The sequence below is a fragment of the Bos indicus x Bos taurus genome, chromosome X (genome assembly GCF_003369695.1).
Source record: "Bos indicus x Bos taurus breed Angus x Brahman F1 hybrid chromosome X, Bos_hybrid_MaternalHap_v2.0, whole genome shotgun sequence".
NCBI classification, from domain to species: Eukaryota; Metazoa; Chordata; class Mammalia; order Artiodactyla; family Bovidae; genus Bos; species Bos indicus x Bos taurus.
The window spans coordinates 29405541-29423557 of NC_040105.1; the positions used below are offsets into that span (position 1 = coordinate 29405541).

Below are 18017 nucleotides of genomic sequence, written 5' to 3' on the forward strand. Positions count from 1 at the left end.
AAAAATTAGATTCCACTTATGAGTGATAACATATGCTATTTGTCTTTCTCTGTCTTACTTTACTTAGTATGACATTCCCTAGGTCCATCCATGTTGCTGCACATGTCATTAATTAATTCTTTTTATGGCTGAATAATATCCTATTGTATATGTGTACGACATTTACTTTATTCATTCCTCTGTTAAGAGACACTTAGGTTACTTCCATATCTTCGCTGCAATTCATGGGGTCACAAAGAGTCGGACACGACTGAGCAACTGAACTGAACTGATATCTTCGCTAATGTAAATAGTGCTGCAATGAAGATTGAAGTGCATGTATATTTATGAATCATGGTTTTCCCTGGATATGTACCAGGAGTGGGATTGGTAAATCATATGGTAACTCTATTTTTCGTTTTTCAAGGAACTTCCATAATGTTCTCCATAGTGACTGTGTCAATTTGCATTCCCACTGAGAGTGCAACAGTGTTCCCTTTTTTCCACACTCCATCATTTGTTGTGTGCAGATTTGGGGATGATGACCATTCTGGCTGGTATGAGGTGATACTTCATTGTACATTTCATTTGCATTTTTCTGATACTTAGTGATGTTGAGCATCTTTTCATATGCTTTTTGGTCATCTGTATGTCTTCTTTGAAGGAATGTTTGTTTATACACTCTGCCTACTTTTTATGGGATTGTTTATTTGACACAGAGGTGCATGAGCTATTTATATATTTTGGAGATAATTGCACTGTTGTTTGCTTTGTTTGCAAATATTTCCTCTGATTCTGTGAGTTGTCTTTTTGTTTTTGGTTTCTTTTGCTGTGTGGAAGCTTTTGACTTTAATTAAAGGTCACCTGTTTGTTTTTCTTTTTATTTTCATTACTCCAGGAGGTGGATCAAAAACCATTTTACTAAAAGAAAAAAAATACTGCTGCAACTTATGTCAAACAGTGTTCTGCCTAGGTTTTCCTCTGAGGGTTTTATAGAATCTGGGTTTACATTTCAGTCTTTCATCCATTTTGAGTTTATTTTTTTGTATGGTATTACAGAATGTTCTAAATTCATTATTTTACATGTAACTGTCCAGTTTTCAAGGCACCACTTATTGAAGAGACTGTCTTTTTTGGTTCGCTAGTATTTTTTTCAGGATTTTTCCATCTGCGTTTTTCAGTGATATTGGCCTGTCATTTTCTTTTCTTTTCTTTTTTTTGTTTTTATGCGTGCTTCTCTGTCTGGTTTTGCTCTCAGGGTGATGGTGGCCTCATAGAATAAGCTTGGCAGTGTTCCTCCCTCTGTAATTCTTTTTGCAAGAGGTTGATAGAATCTCTAAGTGTTTGTTTGAATTACCCAAGAAGCCCCCTGGTCCTGGACATTTTATTGCAAAGTTTTAAATCACTCTTTCAGTACTTGTGATCCGTCTACTCACGTTCTCTATTTCTTCCTTGTTTAGCCTTGAAAGGCTGTACCTCTCTAAGAATCTGTGTTTTTCTTCTAGATTGTCCATTTTATTTGCATATAGTTGTTTGTAGTAGTCTCTTATGATACTTGGAGTTCCACATGAGTGTATTCTTAATGAAACCAGTCCTGATTACCTTGTTGTGTGAGTATAAATGTAACATGAGGGAGTATAAAGCAGGAAAAGTACCCTCCACCACCACACAGAAGAATGCACCGTAATCCAGCTAAGGAATTTCATGCAATAGGGCACATTCTGGTGTTTCCTCACTAAAAAGTCTAGTCCTATTCTGTATCAGCCAGAATAGCAGGGAGGTAGTACTGAACTACTTTTATATATTTGTGCATGCGTGATGTTAAAAATGAAATTTTACCAGGAAAAATAGCCATTGGTTGTGGTCTTAAAGGCCATGGGCTACACAGAGGCCTTGGAGTGAATGTATTTCCCCTGGAAATTGCCCAGACATCTAGATTTGCTTGTCGGTGATCTCTGCTGGAGGGGTAAAGTATTTAGGTCCTCTACAAGAAAGATTAAACCCCAGCATGCTCAGAAAGGAAATGAGGAAATCAGTGTTTGAATGTGTGTGCTCCTGAATTGCTCTCTGAAAGTCAGCTCTGCCTGAGTCTAAGACAGTACACTTACTAGAAGATGTCTAAAAAATACACATAGCTTAATTTACAAATATGTTACAATAGTAACAAAGACAACTGATCAGAGCACCATAAGAAATAAAATAAGGAAAGAGTTTAGTATGTTTAAAGAATTAACAATATGTGGAACAGGGACCCCAAGTGAATACATGATGTTGGGAAAATGATGCCATAGACGTGTTCAATGCATGGTTACCATACTTTCAGTTTGTAACGAAACACAGTATTTGTGAAGCATGATTACATGCAGTAGAATGTTTGAAAAGTATGCCTGTCAATCAATTAAAACAAGTCATGAGTAGAGACTGACTCTGGCTTTTGAAAAGAATGGAGCAGCATTTTTCTCTGGGAGCACACCTCATTCTGCCCCCTGCCTTCTGTGTTATTTTCCCCATCTCAGGTCAAGTCTGGGACATGAAACTGTAAGGTTTGCATAAGGGACACTGCTCAAGAGTTTGCTGGAATGTGGTGTTCCCCAGGAATCTTTTAATCCAAGAGAGAGACAAAATTTGGGCCCCCATAAGTGGGGTCTGGAGAGAAAACCACCATAAAATACAGGTCATTCAGAGACCTGCCCAAACTTGCTTTCAGGCCAAGAATGCCCAGACAGGACATTCCGTCTTATAAGCTTTGTAGTTCTCTGTGAGGTCAAAGTCTCAGTCTAAGAAGAATGGCCTCAGTTCAGTAGAGGGAGAATCTCAGGTTGGAGGGTCAGGTCCCAGGACTGGCCAGGACCATGGTGAGGTGCCTGAGTGAATAAAGAAGTATCACTAGACCCACAAATGAGGAGGCTTTACAGACCCCTGCCCCTATTCCTAACCCCAGAGGTTCCAGGCAGAGTTATAGGGATGAGAAGCCTCTTCATTTCTCTCTGATTTCAGCGAGGGAATGGATGGAACCTCAGTTCTGAGGAGGGTGGCATCTTGGCCATCACCACTAGGAAGATGAGGACCATCAGTGCCGATGAGAGGGTCTCTCCGACCAAGGAGGAAGGCTCACAGAATGGCGCTGCCCCTGTCAAGGAGAGATGCACAAAGAAGTGCCCTGATTCCCCACTAGGGACTCTGAGAGGTGAGGGCTTCGTTTGGGGGCAGGAGGACTCAAGTCCGTAGTGCGAAGGGTCCTGGGCTCCGACAGACGGCATGGTGAGGACCCTAAGTGATGACCCAGGGACTGCTGAACGCTGAACGACGGGGTCCCCACAGAGCCCCGCCCCTTCCATTATCCCTCAGAGATCGTGCACAGGGCAGCCATAGCCGGAAGTGTCTCTGCAAAACTTCCGTGCTGGTGGCGAAGAGCTCGGACTGATGTTCAGCGTGTTCGTGTGGCTAAGAGTGGATTCTCAGGACTGATCTGTAGGCAAGGTGAGGACCTGAATGTGGACTCAAGGGACCATTCCCCCGTCCTGTAACAAAGATAACGCCCAAAGTCTCATCTCTGTGATCGGCAGGGGACAGTTCCTACAACTCTCTTAGGCTGATTTCTTTGGTACATCTTCATCTAACACATTCTGTAAGGTAAGCGATTACTTGATTCTGTAAATGAAGGAAACCTAGGCCCTAACTACAGTCACCGGGAGAGCGCCAAGTGCGAACCAGTCACAGGGCAGTAAAGATGGCGACACAAAGCAGCACCCATGCACTGAACTCCCAGAATTCTCCCCTGCCGAAACTCTAAGAGGTGAAACTTTGTTTGGAGGCTTGTGGACACAGTTCGGGAAAGGGAGGAGTGTCAGATTCTGAGAGATATGAAGATGGGGACTCTGAATGAGGACTGTAGAACACCCCACCAGTCTTCTTCCCCCCGCCAACCCCACCCCTTCTGTCAGCTATCAGAGATCCTGGGTATCACAGCTTTGAGAGGTGAGGAAGAGAGGGCCCAGTGTTCCTCCAGCAATTCTTCCCACACCTAATGAAGCTGAGCCAAATTCTGTACTTTGTGGCTGAAGATAGCATTCAGTGTTCTATAAGTAGTATAGAACGAGGCATCCCAGAGGGTGCACAGTGTATAATTCCTTGGGGTTTGTGTTCTGTATGAGGAATTTAAAGATAAATCTGTGTTCTTATGTCCTTGCTACTTTTCAAAGGTTGCTTCTAAAAGCTTATAATCTAAGTGTACCAATGACATCGGTCACACTTACTGTTGTTTATCGGTCTTAAGGATAAGAGTTTTTCTGTTGTGTAAAACAAATGGGAAAGCTTCCATCTTATTTAATAAGCTGGTGCAAGATAACATGGCATTACAATATGTTATTTCCTTGACAATATGAAAAAATCAAGCAGGGCAATATGTGGGATCAAGAAATAGAGGGAAAGTAAGATGGATGGTATTTTGTTTCCCCATGTTTTATAGTCTGTGTTTTACAAAATTATAAGTGACCGTGTATGCTTTGTTAATTCAAAAATGTAAAATTAAATTCTAAGAAATTCATCCTCGTGCTCACAGGCTCATTTATTCCCTAAACAGTAATTGAGCTTCTGCTCATAGAAGACTCCATGCTAATACTTGGAGAACTGAGAAAAAGATCTAGCCACTCACCATAAAATTATAGAGTCGAGAAGCAGCTGTCATGTAAAGGAAATGGTGACATGACAGCAGTCAAATGTGAATTCCCTGATGCAAGGTAGTGGTGGGCCTTGGGAAAGTATAAGTCTTTCGGTGGGAATTAATTATAAGTTGAGTGCATGGCAGGCTGGATGAGGCTGTGGTAATCGTGACCAGGGACCAGGTTCTCACATGGTGGTCCGCATAGTTAAAGACAAAGCCTGGGATGGGAAACTGTCCTTAACAGTTACAGACACACTTCACTCTGTTGCATGTTGCTTTATTGTATTTCACAGGTACTGCTTTTCTTTTCTTTGTTCTTTTTCTTTACCAAATTAAAAGTTTGTGTTAGTCAACCTTGCTTCCAGCAAGCCTTTCGGCTCCATGTTTCCAACATCGTTTGCTCACTTCATGTCTGTGTGTCACGTTTTGATACCTCTTGCAATGTTCACACCCTCAGCAGCAAAAATGATGGACTCAGCGAAGGCTCAGATAATGGTTAACATCTTTTTTCTTTTAGCAAAGAGGTGTTTTTAATTTAAGATATCTATATTGTTCTGAGGCATAATACTAATGCCCACTTAATAACCTATAGTATAGTATAAACATAAATTTTATGAAAGCACTGGGAAACCAAAAAATTCGTATGACTCAATTGTGGTATGGACTTTCCTTTGGGGGTTGAGACCCAAACCTGCAGTATTTTCTGAGTCTGCCTGTGCTTTTGGGATTGTGAGTAAATCTGAGAAAAATCATGTAAAGCTGACATGGAATGTGTCCTGTGCTCTTATTCCAGTACAGGGAAACCCGGTGGAGATTAGATGCTTTAATCATCTTGTCTTCTGTCTATGGAGTTTTTCAGAAATCATGGTGGCACTCCCCTGAGGTGGGATGATGCCTTGAAGCCACTGGACTGGCGCTCTCTGCCCTCGGTGGGGGAGCCAGAGCCCACGCCACTAAAAAATAATAATAATTGAAATCAAGTTATCTTGACTGTAGTTTGGCAAACAATAGGGAAGGAATAGACACTTGTGGGTGGTTAAATGAATGAAAGTGGGAGTGGTTTATGAAAAAGGGCAAGTGAGAGATAGGTAAGTTTGGGGCCCTTGAAACATTTTGGAGCTTTGTGTTACATCCACTGAGGGTGTCTCCCTCATGGTGACCTTCAGTGGCATACTCTTAACTGGGATATGCTAGTTTTCCTTGCTAACCAGTATTTTTCTGATTTATTTATTGATGAGTTTGGAGATAAGTCTACTCCTGTGAAATGACCACCACAGTTTATGCCTTAAGCATATCCATTACCTCCAGAATTTCCCTCTCATCCTTTTTAAGGTTATTTTTAATCGGAGTATAGTTGCTTTACAATATTTTGTTGGTTTCTGCCATGCATCAACATGAATCGGCCATAGGTATACATATATCCCCTCCCCCTTGAATATCCCCCCACCTCCCACTCCTTCCCACCCGTCTAGGTTTTCACAGAGCACCAGTTTGAGCTCCCTGCATCACACAGCAAATCCCCATTGGCTGTCGATGTTCCATATGGTAATGTGTATGTTTCAGTATTACTCTCGGTTTGTCCCTCCCTCTCGTCCACCCCTGTGTCACCAAGTCTGTCCTCTATGTCTGCATCTCCATCCTGCCCTGCAAATACATTCATCAATGCTGTCTCCTAGATTCCATGTATATGTGTCAGGATACGATGTTTATATTTCTCTTTCTGACTTTCTTCACTCTGTATAATAGGCCCTATGTTCACCCACTACATTGGAACTCACTGAAATATGGTCTTTTTATGTCTGAGTAGTACTTCATTGTATACAGAAACCAGAGCTTCTTTATCCATTCGGTGATGGACATCTAGGTTGGTTCTGTGGCCTATCTGTTGTAAACAGTGTGGCAATGAACATTGGAGTACATGTGTCTTATTCAGTTATGGTTTCCTAAGGGTTTATGTGCAGTAGTGGGATGGTTGAGTCATGTGGTAGTTAAGTCCAAGTTTTTAAGGAAACTTCATACTCTTCTCCATAGAGGCTGTATCAATTTACATTCCCACCAACAATGCAAGAGAGTTCCCTTTTCTCCACACCCTCTCTAGCATTTATTGTTTATAGACTTTTTGATGATGGCCATTTTGACAGATGCCATCTCACCCTTTATGTTTTGTATCTGGGATAAGAACACTTACCATAAGGTTTGACCTCTTAGTGTACAGTATAGTATTCTTAACTATAAGCTCTATATTATATAGTAGATCCCTAGAACTTATTCATTTTGTAAAATTAAACTTTGTAACTTTTGATTAATACTGAAAATTGGAATACTGCCTGCTATATCAGTGAATAAACACTGTCAGTTATCGACAGTTGCAGCCACCACGGATGGTGAACCCTGAGGGAACACAGCATGTAAAAATACAGGATACGGGCCCCAGATATGTGAAGTTCATATCAAAGGAATGATTTCAGTGAGCCCCGATTCTTACATCTTTCCATATATGGAAAAGTGCTAAATTCCTTAACCAGGGTTATCTGGTTTTCCTTCATTTATCTTAATCTTTTGATATTCAGACTACCTGCCCTTTGTTGCAAAACTTCTATGTAACCTGGCTCCTCCGCTCCCTTCTTTGGAGGAGTTCTCTCAGGGTTACTCGAGACGCTGCCTCCTGGGTTCAAGTCCTAAATGTATGTACCAAAGAGAACATACCTGTCAGCTTTTACTGTGATTTTTTTTTCTTTTAATTTATTTATTTTAATTGGAGGCTAATTACTTTACAATATTGTAGTGGCTTTTGCCGTACATTGACATCAATCAGCCATGGGTGTACATTGTTCCCTTTCCTGACCCCCACTCCCACCTCCCTCCCTATCCCATCTCTCAGGGTCATCCCAGTGCACCAGCCCTGAGTACCCTGTCTCATGCATAGGTTGTGAATGTTTTTTAAGTCTACAATTCCTTTGCATTCACCCTCCCATAGATCATGGCAACCACCACTCTACTCTGTTTTTGTGACTTTGACCATTTTAGATTCTTCATATAAATGACATGCAGTATTTGTCCTTCTGTGTCTGGCTTATTTCACTGTAGCAGCAGGTCCTCTAGGTTTATCCATGCTGTAATAACTGGAGAGATTAGCTTCTTTTTAAGGCTGAATGGTGTTCCATTATGTGTATATTTTGCACCTTCTTTATCCATTCATCTGTCACTGGACACCTAGGATGCTTCCCTTTCTTGGCCATTGTGAGTAGTGCTGCAATGAACATGGGAGTGCAGAGCTCTTTTTGAGGTCCTGATTTCAGTTCCTTTGGATAGTAGTGGAATTGCGGAAAGTATTATGAGTTATTTTTGATTTTTTGAGGAACTGCTACACTGTTTTCCCTGTAAATTGGCTGTACCAATTTATCTTCCTACCAGCAGTGTTGAATATGTACTGTTTACTAAGAAGCTTGCAAACTGTCTGCCAAAGTGGCTCTACCATTTTGCATCACCACTACCGAGGAATGAGAGTTCTTGTTGATTCACGTCCTTACCAGCATTTGGTGTTGCCAGTCCTTTGAATGCTGGCCATTCTGAAAGGCATGTCGTGGTATCTGCTTGTTTTTTTTTTTTAATTTGCAGTTCCCTAATGGTATATGATTTGGAGCATCTTTCCATATGCTTGTTTGGCATCTCGGTATCTTCCTGGGCAAGGTATCTATTCCTATCTTTTGTCCATTTTTTATTAGATGTTAGTTTTCTTCTTATTAATATTAAGATTATTAATATTAAGAGTTCTTTGTATATTTTAGATTAGAGCCTTCATCAGACATGTTTTTTGCAAATATTTTCTCCCAGACTATGGCTCATCTTCTTGTTCTCTTGGTGTATTTTTATAGAGCAGCAGTTTAAAGGCACTGAAATCTAGCTTATCAATTATTTCTTTCATGGATCCCCATCACTTTTTTCTTTGATGATATTTTGTTGATTGGTTTGCTATGTGGCACATAGGATCTTAATTCCCCAACCAGGGTTTGAGCTCACAGCCCTTGCACTGGAGGCACAGTGTTTGTAAAATTTTAGCTTTTTTATTTTGTGTTGGGGTATAGCAAATTAACACTATTGTGACAGTTTTCAGGTGAACAGTGAAGGGACTCAGCCATACATATACACGTATCCACTCTCCCCCAAACTTCGATCAGTACTACCACATAATATTAAGCAGAGTTCCCTGTGTTATACAGTACATCCTTGTTGCTTATCCATTTTAAATATAGCAGTGTGTACATGTCCATCAGAAATCCCCTAACTATCCCTGTCCCACATCGTTCCCCAACGGCAACCATAAATTTGTTCTCTGAGACTGTAAGTCTTTCTATTTTGTAGTTAAATTCATTTGTATCATCTCTTTTTAAATTATACATCTAAGATATGTCATATAATATTTCTCCTTCTCTGTCTGAGTCACTTCAGTCAGTATGATGATCTCTAGGTCCATCATGTTGCAGATTGGCGGTTGCCACAAGAAGGGGTTGGAGGATGGATGAAATGGGTGTAAATGACCCAATGGCATAAACATTCACAACTTTCACTTACAAAATAAAGAAGCCCTAGTGTTCTTTCCTGTAGAATCCCAGGGACGGGGGAGCCTGGTGGGCTGCTGTCTATGGGGTCGCACAGAGTCGGACACGACTGAAGCGATGTAGCAGCAGCAGCAGCAGCAGGGATATAATGTACAGCATGGTGACTGTACTTAATCATTGCCATTGTTAAGTTGCCAAGTGGTTTCCTACTCTCTGCAATCCCATGGATTGTAGCTTACCAGCCTCCTCTGTCTGGAATTTTCCATGCAAGAATACTGGATTGGGTTGCCGTGTCCTCCTCCAGGGCATCTTCCCGACCCAGCAATTGAACCCGCATCTCCTGCATCTACAGGCAGATTCTTTACCACTGAGCCACCAGGGAAGCACATAGTTAATAATACTGTATTGTATATGTGAAAGTTCCTGAGAGAATATATATGTTTTTAAAGCGAGCTATAGTTATTGTGGGATTTCCTGGTGGCTCAGATGGCAAAAAATCTGCCTGCAATGTAGGAGACCTGGGTTTGATCACTTAGTCAGGAAGATCCCTGGAGAAGGGAATGGTTACCCACTCCAGTGGGTAATTCTTACTTGGAGAATTCCATCGCTAGAGGAGCCTGGCGGGCTACCGTCCTTAGGGTCAAAAAGAGTTGAACAAGACTGAGCAACTAACACTTTCTCTTCATTTTCATAGATGATGTACAATATTTTATGTTTCAGGGACACAACAAAGTGATTCACAATTTGTAAATGTGATGTTCCATTTATACTTGTTATAAAATATTGGCTATTTCCCCCTTGTTTTGCAATATATCCTTGTAGCTTATCTATTTTATACATATAAGTTTGCACCTCTTAATCTTCTATCCCTGCCCTTACCCTCCCCCTTGCTGCTCTCCCCGGTAACCACTGCTAGCTTGTTCTCTGTATCTGTGAGTCTGCTTCATCTCCCTAGTCTGTTTTTTTTTTTTTAATTCTCCAAATAAATGGTATTGTACAGCATTTGTCTTCCTCTATCTCACCTATTTCACTTAACATAATGCCTTCCAATCAATCCATGTTCTTGAAAATGGCAAAAGTTCATTCTTTTTTATGACTGAGTAATATTCTATTGTGTGTATGTGGATCTTTTCAAATTAGTGGGTTTTTTTTTTCATTTTTAGCAGTAATTTAAAGTAAGTTGAGTGCTGAAGAATTGATGCTTTTGAACTGTGCTGTTGGAGAAGACTCTTGAGAGTCCCTTGGACTACAAGGAGACGCAACCATTCCATTCTAAAGATCAGCACTGGGATTTCTTTGGAAGGAGTGATGCTAAAGCTGAAACTCCAATACTTTGGCCACCTCATGTGAAGAGTTGACTCATTGGAAAAGACTCTGATGCTGGGAGGGATTGGGGGCAGGAGGAGAAGTGGAGGACAGAGGATGAGATGGCTGGATGGCATCACCGACTCGATGGATGTGAGTTTGAGTGAACTGCGGGAGTTGGTGATGGAGAGGGAGGCCTGGCGTGTGCAATTCATGGGGTCACAAAGAGTCAGACATGACTGAGCGACTAAACTGAACTGAAACTTTATTAACGCTTTAGTGCAGGTTGTTCTGACTTTAAGGTAGCATCACATGGCATACTTCTGAGTACATTCCTGAAAAATTCTTTTGTACTTATTTCTGTTTTATAGATCTATGCAACCTCTGGCACTGTGGAGGCTATCATCTGGGTTCGGATCACATAGCAATGAACAAATGGATATCAGAACTTTAGAAATCATTAAAGCAAGAGACCACAGTGATCTTAGAGTAGTGAACTGAGTGTTGCCATTAGTGTTCATGTCTGGATGATAAATTCTGTTGCAAATGCACCCTTAGGTAGTGTGAAGGGGTAGTTTTTAGGGAAATGAATTGTCAGAGAGAATACACTGCCTCAATATGGGCTGCCGTTCTTTTTCATAGTTGTGGTTTGCCAATGAAATGTATCATCCCCAACTGGACCTGTAGAATATTGTGCTGGAGGGTCCCTGCCCACCTCACTAAGTTCCTTATTAATCCATTTCAGCGCCACAGTCTGTGCTTTTTGTCTGACTCCTCACTGTCTCAGTGTGGGCTCAAAGGTCCAGCCAAAACTCCTGATTATCTGGTGGCTGGGAAGGACTATCTCTTCATCTCACACTGGCTCTGCCAGACACAGGTGCCTTCTTAATAAACAGGGAGGTTGGACCTGGGTGGGGTCACTGGCAGAGAGTAGATGAGGCTGGAGGGGAAGGGGAAACAAGCAGTGGAAACCCTTAGACTCAGACAAGCATCGAGTACCTGACGGAGACCATCCAAATTAGTGGTTTTTTTTTTTTTTTTTTCTTTCAGATATACACCCGGGAGTGGGTTTTCTGGGTAATGGGTTAGTTCTGTTTTTAGATTTTGAGGACCCTCCTTACTGTTATCCATGGTGGCTGCACCAATTGACATTCCCACCAACACTGTACAGATCGTGTCCACATGCTCACCAACATTTGTTACTCCTGTTCTTTTGGATGATAGCCCTTCTGATAGGTATAAGATAATACCTCATTGTGGTTTAAATTTGCATTCATATGATGATTAACGATGTTGAACATCTTTTCATGTGCCTCTTAGCCAGCTGTATGTCTTCTTTAGAAAAATGTGTACTTAAGTCTTCTGCCCATCTTTTTCTTGATTTTTTTAAAACTGTTATATCAACTATTTATATATTTCGGATATTAACCCCTTATTGGTTATATCATTGGCAAGTATTTTCTCCCATATGGGAGGTTGGCTTTTCATATTGTTGATGGTTTCCTTTGCTGTGCAAAAGCTTTTAACTTTAATTTGCTTTTATTTCCCTAGCTTTAGGAGACAGATCCAAAAAACTATTGCTATGATTTATGTCAAAGAATGTTCTGCTCATATTATCTTCTAAGAGTTTTATGGTTTCCACTCTTATAGCTAGGTCTTTAATCCCTTTTTAGTTTACTTTTGTATATAGTGTTAGAGAATATACTGACCTCATTCTTTGAGAGCTACATGTCAAAGAATGAGATTAGAGCATAAATATAATTTGGTAATGTCAGAAAATTAAATGTGCTTTTACATTTGAGCCAGTAATTCAGTGTTTTCAGAAATTAACTCTGAAAAGACATGCACAACCATATGAAAATACGTAAATGCCTATGCACATGTTAATTGAGGGAACATGATATATCCACAGAGTGGAGTACTACGAAGCTATAAAAAGGAATGAGTACAATTTTGTAAACTAATATGGAGTGCTTCCATGATAGATATAGATATATAAAAGAATGTGGGAGTCTGGGGCTAATGTTGATGATACCAAGTGCAGTGCCTTCCCATTCTGGTATGAAGAGGCTTTGATAGCTGAAGAAGGAGAGCCAGAGCCAGAGCTGCAGCCATTGCTCCTATGGTGCCAAGGCCAGTACACTTTCCAGAGCATGTCCAAATTTCCTCCCACCCCTAGTGAAGTCTGAGCAGATACTTCACATTGCATTTCAAGAAAGCAGGCAATCTTCCCACTAGTGGAGGGCCACGGTGGGGCTCATGGAAATTCAGCATATAAGGTATTTGTGTTCCTATACAATATGCACAAATTGGAGGTTTTTCTTTTCTCTGTTTTTAAATGTTGTTCCCTTTAATTAAAGATGTGTTTAGCTTCAGAGTCCAAGTATACTAATGGCAGAGCTCCCACATGTGCTGCAGATTATCAAGTCGAAAATAAGAAATTTCATATTACATAGCACAGACTGAAATCCTTGAATCATTTCTTGTCATTCGGAACAAGATAACATGATATTGGAATATGGTTTTTTTTTTGTGAAAATGGAAATTTTTCCACAGTGAAGTCTGTGAGATTATCAGATACAGAAAAAAATCTTAAGAGGTATTCACTTCTTCATTTGTTTTATTTGTTTTAGTCTTTCTTTGTAAAATTGAAGTTTATTTACCTGGATTGGCTTTGCTTATTTAAGAATGTGGGAGAAGTGAAATCCCAGTAACATTGCTTTCTTGCACACTTGCACTGTAATTGTTCAAATATCAATTTAGCATCTGCTCTTTGGAAGGCTTCTGGGTGGTTTTGGGGATGCTAAGAAAAATAAACTCAACCCTTTCTTATAGAATTCTAGAGTCTAAGAGCAGCATTCATCTAAAGTAGCTGGTGAACTGAGATCTAGGGGCCCAATAAAAATGAGGTGTAAGGAGGTGAGGGGATTGAGGGCTTCCTCATGAGGAGTCTAGTGTAAATACACTGAGGCAAGGCACTTGGAGACTTTAGGACAATAAAAGTCTGGCAGTGGAAGGTAGTTTTAAGTTAGGCTACAGGGCTAGCCCACCAGGGAGGCTGTGGAAACACTGAATAGGGGTCAGACCCTCAGATGGCGGGTCTCAAAGTTGAGAGACTTAAGCCTGGAATGGAAAACTACCCCGAATAATTGCTATGGAATTATGGGGCTTCCTAGGTGGCTGAGTGGTAAAGAACCCGCCCACCAATGCAGGAGACATGGGTTAAATCCCTGGGTCAGGAAGCTGCCCCTGGAAGAGGAAATGGCTACGCAGTCCAGTATTTTTGCCTGGAGAATCCCATGGACAGAGCAATCTGTTCAGTCCATGGGGTAGAAAAGGGTCAGACAGGACCGAGTGACTAAAGAGCAACACGAGTAGACCAGAGAGAAATCCCCCCTGGAGTGGGGATGGACTGTGCCCTGTGCTCCTGTCCCAGTGCCCGTGAACACAGTGCACAACCTAGATGTTTCATGCACATCATCTCCAAGGAGATTCTGTGAAATAAAAGTAGTAGAATGAACCCGGAAACTCAGAAGCCAGTGGGCTGACACTCTTTTCTGTGACTCATGGAAACAGAGCACATTTTACTGAAAGGGCATTCCATTCAGTGTTTTTGGCTACATTGATAATTCCACCAAAGTCTGTGAGGTGAGTCTATTTTAGGTGATGGTGAAATTGATGAAGATGGGGGCTTATTTTATTTAGTTACTTATTTATTTGGCTATGCTTGGTCTTATCTTTGGCACACAGGATCCTTGATCTTCCTTGCAGCCTGGGAGTTCTTTAGTTGCAGCATGAGAAATGTTTCAGTTGTGGCATATAGGATCTTTAGTTGTGGCTTGTGAACTGTTAGTTGCGGCGAAGCTGTGGCATGTGGGACCTAGTTCCCTGATCAGCAGTGGAACCCAGGCCTCCTGCATTGGGAGTGCAGAGTCTTAACCCCTGGACCACTAAGGAAGTCTCTAGGAGTTGTTCAGATGAAAGAGCAGCCAGGAAGGAAGACAGAATTAGTCTCAGAATCAAATTTAGAGTCTTTGAATTTCTTTCAGTTAAAAAAGTACCCCCATACTCAAAATACGATCTAGTAGTGGAAATGAAAGATTCTTTCTAAACAGCATTTTGGACTGATATGGTGTTTCATGTCCGAGAATGCCACAGATTCTCTGACATCTCCTGCATTTAAAAGATTCCTCAGGGTCGGTGGTATCCTCCAGGATGAAACTAATCATACTCATAGTAAAAACAGATATTGTGTAAAGTCCAGTGTGGTCCAGGCCATGTGCCAGGTGCTTTAGCTACATGCCACTAGCCCTACAAAAGCCACTTCACCTGAGGCTCCCCGAGTTTGGGGATGGACCCAAGTCCACACAACTGATAAGAGACAGAGCTGGGACTAGAGCGCTGGTCTGAATTTGTCCACAGCATGTACCCTTCCACTTGTCCTGGCCTGAGGTGCTCATGAGTCAGTTAATTCACTGTCTTCTAGCACTCCAACATGTATCTTGAGTGACAGAAAGGACTCTGTGATGAAAACACTGGGATGGAATACATAGCCAATGCAATACAAACACCAAAATAATTAAGAGCTGTGAATAAAGGAGAGAAGGAGATAATGCTCAGTTAGCAAATGATCACCTCATGTGGAAATTCAGACACCCTCAAGTGATCGAGGGCTTACAAGATTATCTGGCGTTATCCTTCTATGTAGAAAGTAAACATTTTATTTGTTTTAATTAAAAATAGTTATTTCTATTTATTTTTGACTGCTGGGGGTCTTAGTTGTGACACTTGGAATCTTTGTTGCCACATACAGGCTCTTTAGTTGTGGAATGTGAGATTTTAGGTGTGGCAGGAGAACTCTTAGTTGTTGGATGTGAGATTTTTAGTTGTGGCATGTGGGATCAAGTTACCTGACTAGGGATCAAACCTAGGACCCCTGCATTGGGAGCACATAACCACTGGACCAACAGGGAGGTGCCGAGAGTAAATATTTTAGAACTACCCTAAATCTGGGGACTCAGATGGTACCGAATGCGCCTGCAATGCAGGAGACCTGGGTTCGATCTCTGGGTTGGGCACAATCCCTGGTGGAGGGCATGTAACACACTTCAGTATTCTTGCCTGGAGAATCTGCATGGACAGAGGAGCCTGCCGGGCTACAGTACATGGGGTCACAAAGAGTGGAACATGACAGCGGTTAAGCACACACTCTAAATCTGGCTGAAGAGCAGGAATATATCACCTCTATCTCTTGACATCATAACATCTATCCTGAGTTTCCTTAATTTCTGCTGCATTTTCCTAATCTTACATCACTTTTGGGACCGAGACCCATTTTCTCCAAGATTTGCTAGAGGGTGACTGCTCACTGTTTGTAGGAATATGCATTCCCCAGGAAGCCTTTAATCGAGGGACAGAAGCTGATATGGAACCTCCATGAAGGAGGAATAAGGAGACAATCACCCCTTGATATAGTGGTCACCCAAAGACTAAGAAGAGGAATCTTAGCTCAGTAGAAGGAGCAGTCCCAGGCTGTGGTAGATGTAGTGAGGATGCTGAGCAAGAGGAATCAGAAGGACTCAAGTTGCATCCCCACTGTCTATTCTCAGAGGGCCCCTGATGGACTAGGATCATATGAGGATCATCCTGACTTCCAACTTGGAATTCTCAGGAGACTAGGACCTTGATGTAAGACAAGAAGCTCATAAAACAGAGGGGAGTTTACAGGATCGTCATATGTCCATGTGAAGACCTGAAAGTGTACTCACAGTATCACACCCTGTAAAAGGAGGCCCGGAAAATCACTGATGCTGTGGTCCCTAGGAAGCTTGGGCACAGATGTCTGGTTGATTTCAGTCTAGAAAGTTTTAGGGAGGTGAGACCTCTGTCTAATACAATCGGCTGCAGTTTCCAAGAGCGAGGGACCTGAATCCAAGGAGGACCTCACTGCAATGCTGAGTGTAGCAGGGACCCCTGCAGACGGAGCCAAACAGAATCTGTAAATTCTTAGCCCTGAGAAGCCCCACAGGACGTACATCTGAGTGGTCCCTCATTCACCTGTGTGATCTTAGGGAGGGCTGAGTCTCCTAGCCAGATCAGAACCCAGATCTGCAGATGGGGGTGTCTTAACATAACTGAACATAAGGTGAAGACCATCAGGCTAGTGAGAGGAATCTCTCCCCCAACGAGGAGGCTCACAGAATGGCAACCCACCTGACAAGCAGAGATGCTCAGGGCAGAGCTGGCCTCCCACCACTAGGCACTTGGGAAGGCAAGGGCTTGTGTTTGGGAGCTGGAAGACTCGGGTTTATAGGAGGCGGCATCCTGGGCTTTGATACAGTGCACAAGGAAGACCCAAGGACGATGAATATTGAGCTACTGGGGTTCCCGTAGCACGCTGTGCCTGCTGTTATCCCTGAGGGACCCCCGTAAGACCTTACGCCGCCCCCTCCACTTCCGCTTTGAAAGTCAGCGGATTACCAGTAGCCGCGGTGGTGACTGTTTGGCAGAGACTTAGTGTCCAGGACTCCTCCAGAACCAAGGTGAGGACCTGAATGGAGCTGAAGGGACTTTCCCAACCTCCTAGTAAAAAAGTGACCCATCCACATCCCACCCCTGTGATACGGCTCTTATGAGTCTCTCGGAGCTATCGGCTGAATATGGTCTAGAGTGTCTCAGGCTACGGTGTTGGTCTGTGGGGGTAGGCCCGGATTCTACCCCTGGAGGAGCTCTAGGACCCTAGATGAGGGACCCTGAGGGCTGAGGAGCAGACTTCGACACCGCCAAGGGGGCCACACTGAGCGGCCCCCCTATACTGGGCTCTAGGATCCCCCGGGTAGAGCTGGCCAATTGTGGTGCCCCCTGTGTCCACTGGAGGTGGTTTGGGGAGAAGTGAGAGCCTTGCTGTAATGGAATAAACCCAGTCCAACAAAGGGACCTAGTCCCCAACAAATTAATGGCTGTGACACTGCGTCAGGATGGGGTTCCTCCATAAAGAAATGGAGTCACAGAAAGCGCCAGTCCTATTTGAGACTGGGAGAATCGGTGCTTTTTGACATGACATTTCCCAGATCATCTCAGGGAAGTGAGAGACCAGTTCAAAGTGGGGAGCGTCAGGTTGGGAAGGGAGAGTTTCAGGTTCCCTTGTGGGATGGTGAGAACCTCTGGGCTGTGGGGATGTTCCACACACATCATTCAGACCACATCCTCCCTGTCATCATCCCTTTGAGACCTCAGGAATACATGGCGGTTCCCACTGCGGGCTAAAGGGGGAAAGCACCCCTCAGACCACTCCGCCCTGGTCCGGGGGTGGTCAGCAGATTTTTTACAAAAAGAAATCTGAGAAATTTTTCTCTGGTCAGAGAAATTTTACACACTGTCATAAGTCAAATGTAGACCTTGGTTGCTTCTGTGTACTGGCTATTGTAAAGAGTGCTGCAACGAACATTGGAGTACAAGTGTTTTTTAAGTTACTGTTTCCTCAGGGAATATGCCCAGTAATGGGATTGTTG

The 18017-nt window shown here is 42.5% G+C and overlaps 1 pseudogene; it reads right to left on the reverse strand.

The window, feature by feature from the left end:
- Nucleotides 1-10814: 10814 nt before the first annotated feature.
- On the reverse strand, nt 10815-11637 carry LOC113887999 (annotated as a pseudogene).
- Between the last annotated feature and the right edge of the window lie 6380 nt (nt 11638-18017).